The following is a 9,677-nucleotide window of genomic DNA, read 5'->3' as shown; positions in this document are numbered from 1 at the left end:
TGAATTTATTATGATTTATTGAAAATTATTTGATTAATTACCAAAATAACTAATCATTTTTAAATAATTAATAAATAAAAAATAAATAAATAAATAAATAATAAATAATTGAGAAAATAATTAAATCTGATTTTTAGAAAATATTTCAGAATTATTTATAATATAAATCAATTAATTAATTAATCAATTTATAAAATTTATAAAACTGATTTTTAAAATTAATAAAAATAAAAATAAAAATAAAATCCGGAAACATTTGTCAGAAACCAGAATCTGACAGAAACAGATCAAATCGGATTGACAAACGGGTCAACCGGGTCACAATCCGGGTCATGAAGAACTTGACCGGATTTTTCCAAAAACCGGCGACTTCACCGGATTCCGGTGACTCCAAAACAGTCCCAAATCAACACCATTTGGTGCTGTTTTTAAGTGCTTTCCATTGCAAATTAACACAGCAGTCTAACCCCGATCAAAACATTCCGGAATCATCCCTGGTTCATCTTTTCCGATCAAAATCAACATAAACTCCGGCCAAAAAATCCAAATCATTCATTTGTACATAAAACATAACATTTAATAGTGCAAATCGAAGCTAAGAACACATACAATCTAACCCCTAACATATCAGGAACCAAATATTCACAGAAATAATCGAGTTGTAATTTGAAAATTCAGCATAAACCCTAATAATCGAACTTTGCTATCTAGGTATCGTTTGATCAATTAAATATCATGAATCGACTGTAAATCACATCAGGAAAGTATATCAATCATCAAAATATCATAATAACCCTACAATCAAAAAACCCTAATTCGAACATAAACCCTAGAAATCGAAAATCAAAAATTACGGATTAAAACATGAAATTAATGTTAGAAAGAGAAAGTTCAGATGAAAACCTTCGATTTGGTTACTGGAATCACTTGATTTGATGTTGTAATCTGCTCAAAATCACGGCTTGAATTCTCGACCCGACCCTGTTCTTCCCGACCCGATTTGCAGAGAATTTTGTAATTTTCTGATTTTTAAATACATAATTAATAATAATTAAATAAAAATTAGGCTATTTATAGTAGTGAAAGTAACACTCCTAAATAAAATTAAGGCCCTAATTCTACACTTTTTAAAATTAATAGGCCCCTAATTTTATAATTTTTGAGTATTAAAATTTAATTTATAAATATTCTATATATACAATATATATGTCAAAATTTCCCAAAAATTGTGAATAATACAAAAATACAATGAAATAGTATAAATGAAAGTCCTATAATTTTATAAAAATAAAAATATGATATTTTTGGGGTTTTTAATACCCAATAGGGCCCGGAAAAGTAATTTTTCGCAAAAAGAGAAAATTTATAAAATGTCTAGATGTTCATAATAATGCGATGGTAAAAGTCATTTGATGAAAAATAAGGCCCATTATTTTATTTGAAATATCTGCTTTAAAATCATGGTTCGGGTCGTAAAACGTTTGAAATGAAAACTATAAATGACAAATAAAATACCCGGAAAATACTTTAAAAATGCCGATGACACAGAATGCACATAACATATAGCAATTAGGGTTTGATAGTTAATTTCACATAAATGACACATTAACACACATAATTTATTATAAATATGATATAATACAAACCTAAATTTAAGGCGTTACAATTAAAGAGTTAGGTGGTGCAGCCTGCAGTATGTAGATACTGTGTTATTATCATGAAGAAGGGAAGTTGTTTAAGTAGCTGAGCACAGGGCAGACATGTATAGCTTGGCAAAGATAGCAAATATGATCGGTAATAGTCTCTGTGGGTCCAAATTTTGAACTGTTTCTGTGTGTTGATTGTGATTTTTGAGTCGATAATTTGTGTTCATCAGCTTGTCATTTGCAAGTCAACTCTTATCCCCAGGACATGTATAGCTTATAAAGTGGTTAACACCATTCTTCTGTTGCTACTCCATATAATATGCTGCTGCTATTCTGTTATATTTTGTATTCTTTCTCTTTGTCAGTAATTCTTATCTCGACTGTGGCCTGAGGAATCTATTATATGTTTGGGAACTCATGACTAAAATGACTTAAAAACAGGATGTAATCTAATTAAGCTGACCCAAACCAAATATTGGTAGGTTCAAGTTCAACTGAGGCATACAAGCCAAAAGCTTTTCAAACTCGATTAAACTTATCATGTATTTCTGCCTCAAGAAAATCCCGGTGATGGTGTAATGAGATGCAGGCACCTTAATGAGAGCTAACTGTTCTGATAAACAGACTTGTGGTAGTGGCTGTCCGTGCTTTCGAGTTACTTTAAAGCGGTTGGGTAATTTGTTAACTGCTAGCTGCTTATAAAAGAGGATTGCAGAACGTAGTGTCTAACTGTAGTAGATTAACAATAATGTTTGGACAACTAAATTGATACAATGATTATGGAATACGGGAGATAATTAAAATGGCACTATAGATCCAAGTACAATTTGTTTTGTGTTCAACTCCTGCCTTTGAGCAACTCTCACCTAACCAGTGAAATGCAACTATCTAAGATTGTTCATTGCGTCAAGTTGCGATTCAGTTCATGCTGATACGTATTCAAAATATGTTGTGTTGCTGGTGTAAGATAACTGAAGAAGAAAAAATAATAAAACAAAGCTTACCTATATCACATTCCTAAATCGTTCATTCCAATAGTGTGGCAATTAACAAGTACGTCCTGAAGGGGGTAACACTACTCATCCCATTCATATGCAACTAAACCAAATTCTTAGCACGTAGGCGATAAAAAAGATTTGCTTTATATAACAATGCTTCATAAGTATATTTGATTCGGTCTCATAAACAAATTGTGAGGAAGATGAAGAGCATTAACAAAGCTTCTCTGGGTATTCAATGTGCATTATTAGTAGTTATAATCTCCACAATGATTCCAATAGGCCTGGCTGAAACTGAAAAAGACGCCATCGTCCACTCAGAATGCACAGGGCATGGTGTGGTTTTGACATTTACCCGGAAAACACTGCTAAAATATTCATTTGTCCTTGATGAAAATGACGCGGACGGTCATCACCGTCGACACTGCAAACACCTTGGTGAGAGATGTTCAGGTAACCAAACTTGTTGTGGCGGCTGTTTGTGCCCGCGACTCACTTTGACGTGCATCGGTAATTGTTGAGCTAGCTGCTTGTGAGTATCAGCTTCAGCGCTAGACTAAATAAAGTTTATTGCAACTTCAGTATTGAATTCAAGTGCCATTGTAATACTAATTTATTGTGTGTAACGTTTTAAATTATGAACTGTGCTACTAAATACAATTTTCCTAAAGTTTTATTAGTTTCCTAAAGTCAGTGCAAAGTTTATGAGCAGCAGTACGTTTACAATGTATTAGCTAGAAGAGTAGTAAGAAACTACTACATTGCAGAGAATATGAAAGTTTATACTCATCCCCTGACTGTTAAATCATTTTAGTTACAATATCTGTACAATACTCATCCCTCTCCAATCTCATGAGACATTTCTCTGATTTTATTGTCTCTCACTGAACAACTAACAATGTCCAAGAGAAAGACTTTGTTAACAGAAAATTTATCTTATGCTCGCCTGGTACCCATAAATTCTTAGCTGTAAATGATTCGGAATTAGTAAGGAGGTCCCGTCTAGCAAAAGATTTGGTCCTTATTGATATATTTACACCAAAATTAGTAAAACAATGCCTAGACGATACTTCTTTCTCAACCCATTCACTCCAAAAGTGTGTCTACAAACAAGTATGAGTAATAGGTATTCCTTTTACATGCCGTGACGGAGAGCATTACTCCACTGTTAACATATTCACTGCAATTTGCAAAAGGATTTCGTTAGAAAGACAAGCTAGATACACACAACTAGACTCGAGCACCAAAGAGAGTTTTTCATCGAGATGGAGACTATGAAGAAAGCTTCTCCAGCTACAATGTTCATTAATACTAGTTCTAATTTGCACTAACTTACAATAGTTCAACGAATTGGTGAAAGAGCCCAAAGGTTCTCCTGTATATAGCCGGAAACCTCTTCTACAAAGTGTGTTTCTTCCGTAAGAAGATCGGAGTGTTAGTGTCAATGAATGCAGGCATTCCAATCAGCCTCGTCTCAGAGTTAGTTGTTCCCATGGCTGCAGGTGTGAGGGATATGCCTCTAGGTCAGTTGGTAAATGCCAAGTGCTAGTAGCATGTATGTGATCACCAGGAATATTTAATTGCAAACCTTGATTTTCAAAGCTTAAATGAAATAAAATGGATTAATGACCTTTTGAAACTCAAGGATTGCATCACTATACCCATATGTCCCTCAGGTACAAAAACATTTCATTTTTACTCTGAAGCACATACATTTTTAGCCTTGAACCGGAAAAAAACCGGTACAAACCAGGCGGTCCAAAGTTTAAAAGGTACGTTTTCAATATTTCAAGATCAAAAAAGAACGTTTTTGTACTTCATGACAAATGGGTATATTGGTGCAAACATTGATGTTCAAAGCTTAAATGAAGTAAAATTTGAGTTTAGATAATAGAAATGTCGAAAGGAGTAATTGCAACCTAAATATATCATGGTTGTAACACTATAGTGCAAACATTGCTTGGAAACCAGGAGAGCACGCTCTTCAAATAGCACCACATATCGCAGAAGTAGATGGAGAAGACAAAGGAGGCACAGGGGACCGATTTTTTATGACAATTCACCATCACATATCTACCAGTTATGACTAAAATTATCATTCACATATCAAGAGAAGAGCATCACTAGTCGAATTAAACATTAGTACGACCGACATATATTAATAATGTAGTATGTTTTAAGTCTTGCAAATTGATTACAAGTTAGAAATTGAGAAGTCCAACATTCTATAAGCATATATAGCCTAAAGGGAATCCATTTTTGCTGCTAAATCATCTTAACAATGGTCCATTCTAACTCATATATCTTAAAGAGTATAAGAACCTGTTCAGACTTTCCTCTACCACCTCAAAATTTTAGAGCGACTGGTTACTTAACATGGTATCAGAGCTCGATTTTGGGAGGGACTCGGTTTCGAGTCCTCCCACCCCCATTTAATTAATTTAAATATTGTTTGTTGATATTGGTATTGGTTGCATTTGTCATTGTCAATCGTAGCGAAAAGTATCGTATGATTGTGAATGAATGTTAAAGAGTATAAGAACATGTTCGGGTCTTCCTCTACCACCTTAAGATTTTATAGGATCGTCAATCTATGTTACAGACAAAGCCACATCATGGTATTCACCTTCTGGTGATTTCTGGTTTGTAAATGATAATACTACTGTCCCTGCTTGTTCAAAGGTGTAGCTGACTGATGACCAAGGATTAGTCCTTAGTGATACTCAAGGAAAAGAGTTATGGAAATTGTTATAGCCAAATTTTGACATTGGATCATTTCAGGTCACGAACGGGTCAATTAGATAAATTGGGCAAAGAAATGAAGGATTAGGTTTTAGGCCGGAAGGAATGAAAGGTGGACACGTCTTATGGGAGGACGCGCCTTTTTTTGGTGAAATACATGGTATGGACCGTTTGAGATTAAGATTTCAATGTGAAAGGAAATGGAAGCTTTTCATGGAGTGATGACGTGCCCAACGAATAGGACATGACTTCATGGAATGAAAAACATAAGATAGAATGTCTACATGTTGGGATCACAATACAAGGAAAGTGTGTGCACTCCACAAGGTGAAGAAGCGTCTTGGCCTAATGAAATGTCTGGTTTTGGATTTATTTGGACATTTTGGGTTTGTCCTCATCTAGAACAAGGCAAACAAAAACAAATTTATGACAAGTACAAGCATGGAAGGAGCACTGAAGGATTAGTTTCACTAACATATTTGTTGTAGGTACTCTTTGAAGAATTCCCTCCTTGAGTCGGGCAAGGAGGGGGATGTCCGTGAAAAGTTAGAAGACCTCCAGGGGTATTCCTGATGATTGAAGGCCTCCTTCTATATTCAACAAATATCCTCGTTGGGGATGCGGGGTTAACATTGGTGTGTGCTTTGGGAGTTCTGTTCTAGTATTCAACGGGTGTCCTCGTTGAAGAACTTTGGAGTCATCCTGCACTTTGCACCCAAGAGCTTCGGATCACCTATCCTGTTATCTAGACTCTGGTGGGTTATCCTCATTCGAGGGACATGGACGCGTCCGGCATTTGGGGGTGAACCGTGGCTAAACCTGCATTCGTAAATCAAGGAAGATAGCTGTAATAGAATGTTATCCTTGCGCAGGGATATGCACTATCCGTGAAGTCCTACGACTAGGAATGAGCTTTGGGCTTTCACGGTTGGGCGTCATAGTTGAACAGTCCTAAAGCTAGTAGAAGATGGATTCTGAGAGGACTTCTACCGGGTTTATAAATAGAAAATCTAAGCCCATTACATTTCTTTTTCCCCAAGAACTACTTCAGGATTGATCCCTATATAAAGGGTACGTAGGCACATTGAGAGGGATAAGAAGTTGAGAGCTGATAAGGAGCCATCACTAACCCTAATCAATCTCAACCACTAATTAACACACAAACACCACACACCACTTGATTTTCCGGCGAAGAACCACCATTACAGATCTTAATTCGAGCGAAAAACCTCAAACTTTGTTGTTACCAGATTCCTCCGTCAACACATGGAATACGAAACACCTTCGAAAGTATTACCAGTAAGGCACATTTGCGGCCCTTTGCTATTATTATTTATATTTCCAGTTGATTTAAGTAGGGTTATGCCTGAATAATAGACTAGAAGCAATAAAATTCCTCCTAGTCTAGGGGGTAGTGCATGTATTACTCTACCTTAGAACTAGTTGAAGGATCATATTTCTGAATAAATTCCCCACGAAGCATAGTAGCCATGGGACCGGTGCATTTCCGATATTGGAGCGCATTATTAATAAAAAAATGAAAATTTCTTCACTTCTCAGCAATTGTTATTTGTTTTTTTTACTTTCATATGAGCACTATGGGCGGTGGAGAATTTCAAATAATAACTGCACCAGCAAGACTAAAACATTTGGAAAATATAACTTGTCGCATCCTCATAAGTAGACGCGCCCTAAAGTTTATTGTTCGAAGAGAGTTACAAGTTTTACTTGACTATAATAGACCTTTTACAAAGAACAATGTTGCGTCCTCAAAGGCAGACGCACCCTACACAAAACAGTTTTGAAATTGCTGGCTAAAATATTCTAATAACGAGTTAAACGCATCTAAGCATATTGACGTGTCCTCATAGTACACATGTTGATAGCAATCTCTAATAATTGTATCAAATTATGAAGTAAAAGTGAGGTAGATGCCCCCTTAAAGGAGGACGCGCCCTCGCAATACAATACTTAACTAGTGGCGTTGAAAAAATTACATCATAAGTTAAGAAAAAGTCAATGATACTAAGAGAGCAAAACAATATGTAACTATAAGGAGGACGCACCCTTGTTGGGAAGAACACTCTAAAGGCTATCTCACGCATCTAATGAGGACGCGTCTTAAATTGAAAACGCGCGCAACTTATGACATGGTCTATAAAATCCTAACAATTCCATGGCATATGATAGAGCATGATAAACATGGAGAATATAATAAAAGAAAATATGCATAAAAATAACTCAAGGTATAAAACCTTGAAAATGTTATCATCCAAATCATTCAGAACAAATAAGTCATAGAAATACAAATCGCAAGGCTTAAAGGGACCTGCACCCATAATCATTCATGAAAATTCCAGATAAAGATATGACGCTTCCTAGGATGAAGGCATGTCATGCGGTCCTTTTGCTTTTGATGGAATCTACAGCCCTAACCTTGAATTCACTTACCCATTTCTGGGTTTCTTCATCAAACTTAGAAAAAGTGTACTATGGGTCATTTGCTATGAAGCCAGAGCACCACTCCTCAAAACCAGCTGTGAAACCAGTTTGATGCACCAATTTTTCTCTACCTTCCATTTGTGCACCCTATCATCATTTAGAACATTAAGGTCCATTTGCATGGTGGAATTCAAGGCAACTACCTCATCAACTTCCTTTTTCACAGCCTTAATATGACCTTCAAGACACACCCTCTCTAGCTGCAAGGCAAGAATCTCAGCATCATTTTCCTTGGTAAGAAGCATGATATATCTCTTCAGTGATTTAACTTTGTCTTCAGCTTGGCATTTTGCATTATCAGCATTAGCAAGACGCGCCCTGACCCTGGCAGCCATGTTGCCATTTTGCTTGGTGTGAAAATGGAGCTCAACTGCTGCCCTTATCATAGATTTTCCACTTGTTCCACGGTTTTAAAACCCCAATCTCTCACCTCCTCCTCAAAAAAGAATTCAGTTGAGGACGTACCCAAGTGTCTGTGAACCAATGAACATTTATCAGGAATGGTCTTTAATCACTTAGAGGGCACACCCTCGCTATCTAGAGTATCCATCACAGTGGTATCAATGATTTTTGGTGAAGGGGGGAACAATAAACAAAAGGGGATATTTAGTTTTGGGGTCATTCTTAGTACCCACATGCTTGGTCCTTCCATCTTCCTGTTTCCTGGCGGCACCAATAGAAAAAGCTTTAGGGAGAGACGTCATTTCCGTAAATAAAAAAAAGGAAAAGTCATAACGAAGCACTAATATAGGACAATCTAGAGACTTATATTAAGCAAAGCTGTAACACCCCCAGATCTGGGGTCGGGGATCCGGGTCGTCACGGTCTTTCTTTCCACAATATCACTTAACTTAATTAATAATAAGTAACCTCATGCTGTGACCCCATACTAACACATACCACAACACGTTATAGTCTCAGAGATGAAATTGAAATAAGTACAAGTCCTTGAATCCACAATTTAAAAGTTATTACAACCCAAAATGATTACTTGATAAGTTTATAGTTAATTGCCATTATCTGTCACAAGTTATAATTATACATAATTGATTCCCAAAAGTAGAATGCCTGATCTACAAATAGAACTACCCCTGCATCTATAGCAGCTACGAAATCAATGGGAAGACGCGGGACGCTTCCCACGCGCTTGCGCTGGGTCTGCTTGAGTCTGGCCATCTTTCCTAACTGTTGTTGTGTGATGAAGAAATGAAGCAAGAGTGAGCATTACAGCTCGCAAGATAATATATAAGTGTAAACAGTAATGCAAGTATCTAAATGGATAACTTACTAGAAACCTTTAACAAGTGTAAGGTAATTACTTACTAGATATAAGCTTAAAGGAAGATGAAGTTACCAATTACTTCACTTATACTTATACCATTTTAGAAACCTACTTGAACTACCACTGTTCAAAGTATAATAAGTTTTCGATGGTTCATTATATAAATGAAACTAAAATATAAGACTTGACTAGATTCAATCTGTGAAATATTTTTTAAAGGAAATGAAGTTACAAGATACTTCATTCGATGGAAACACTATTATAACTGTTTGACCCTGTCAATGCTTCAGCAACCACCCATCCGTAGCCTTTCGATCGAAATGCTCCGGGTAGTGTTGCAGAAATATCCAACTGGATGATGAACTCATTACTGGAGTTTGCCGCGCCAGGAATACCACTTACGATGATCAGTCGCAGTAGTGCAGCCCCACCATTTTCTACATGTAGAGGAGAACCTGTCGGATTTACTTGTCAACTGAACACTGGACTCCTAAGGAATGGACCGTC

The 9,677-nt window shown here is 36.4% G+C and overlaps 2 long non-coding RNA genes across 2 annotated transcripts; one reads left to right on the top strand and one right to left on the bottom strand.

The window, feature by feature from the left end:
• The first annotated feature begins 1,600 nt into the window (after window positions 1-1,600).
• On the top strand, window positions 1,601-3,333 carry LOC141664217 (uncharacterized). The gene is made up of 2 exons (XR_012551888.1): window positions 1,601-1,794; window positions 2,927-3,333. It is a non-coding gene; the product is annotated as an uncharacterized LOC141664217 (long non-coding RNA).
• Window positions 3,167-4,091, bottom strand: LOC141664223 (uncharacterized). Its single transcript, XR_012551891.1, has 2 exons — window positions 3,981-4,091; window positions 3,167-3,824 (listed from the first exon to the last, which is right to left on the bottom strand). It is a non-coding gene; the product is annotated as an uncharacterized LOC141664223 (long non-coding RNA).
• Between the last annotated feature and the right edge of the window lie 5,586 nt (window positions 4,092-9,677).

Source organism: Apium graveolens, chromosome 1 (assembly GCF_009905375.1).
Source record: "Apium graveolens cultivar Ventura chromosome 1, ASM990537v1, whole genome shotgun sequence".
Taxonomy (NCBI): Eukaryota; Viridiplantae; Streptophyta; class Magnoliopsida; order Apiales; family Apiaceae; genus Apium; species Apium graveolens.
The sequence above is the reverse complement of the archived record's forward strand: the minus strand, read 5'-3'. Positions and strand labels throughout refer to the sequence as shown.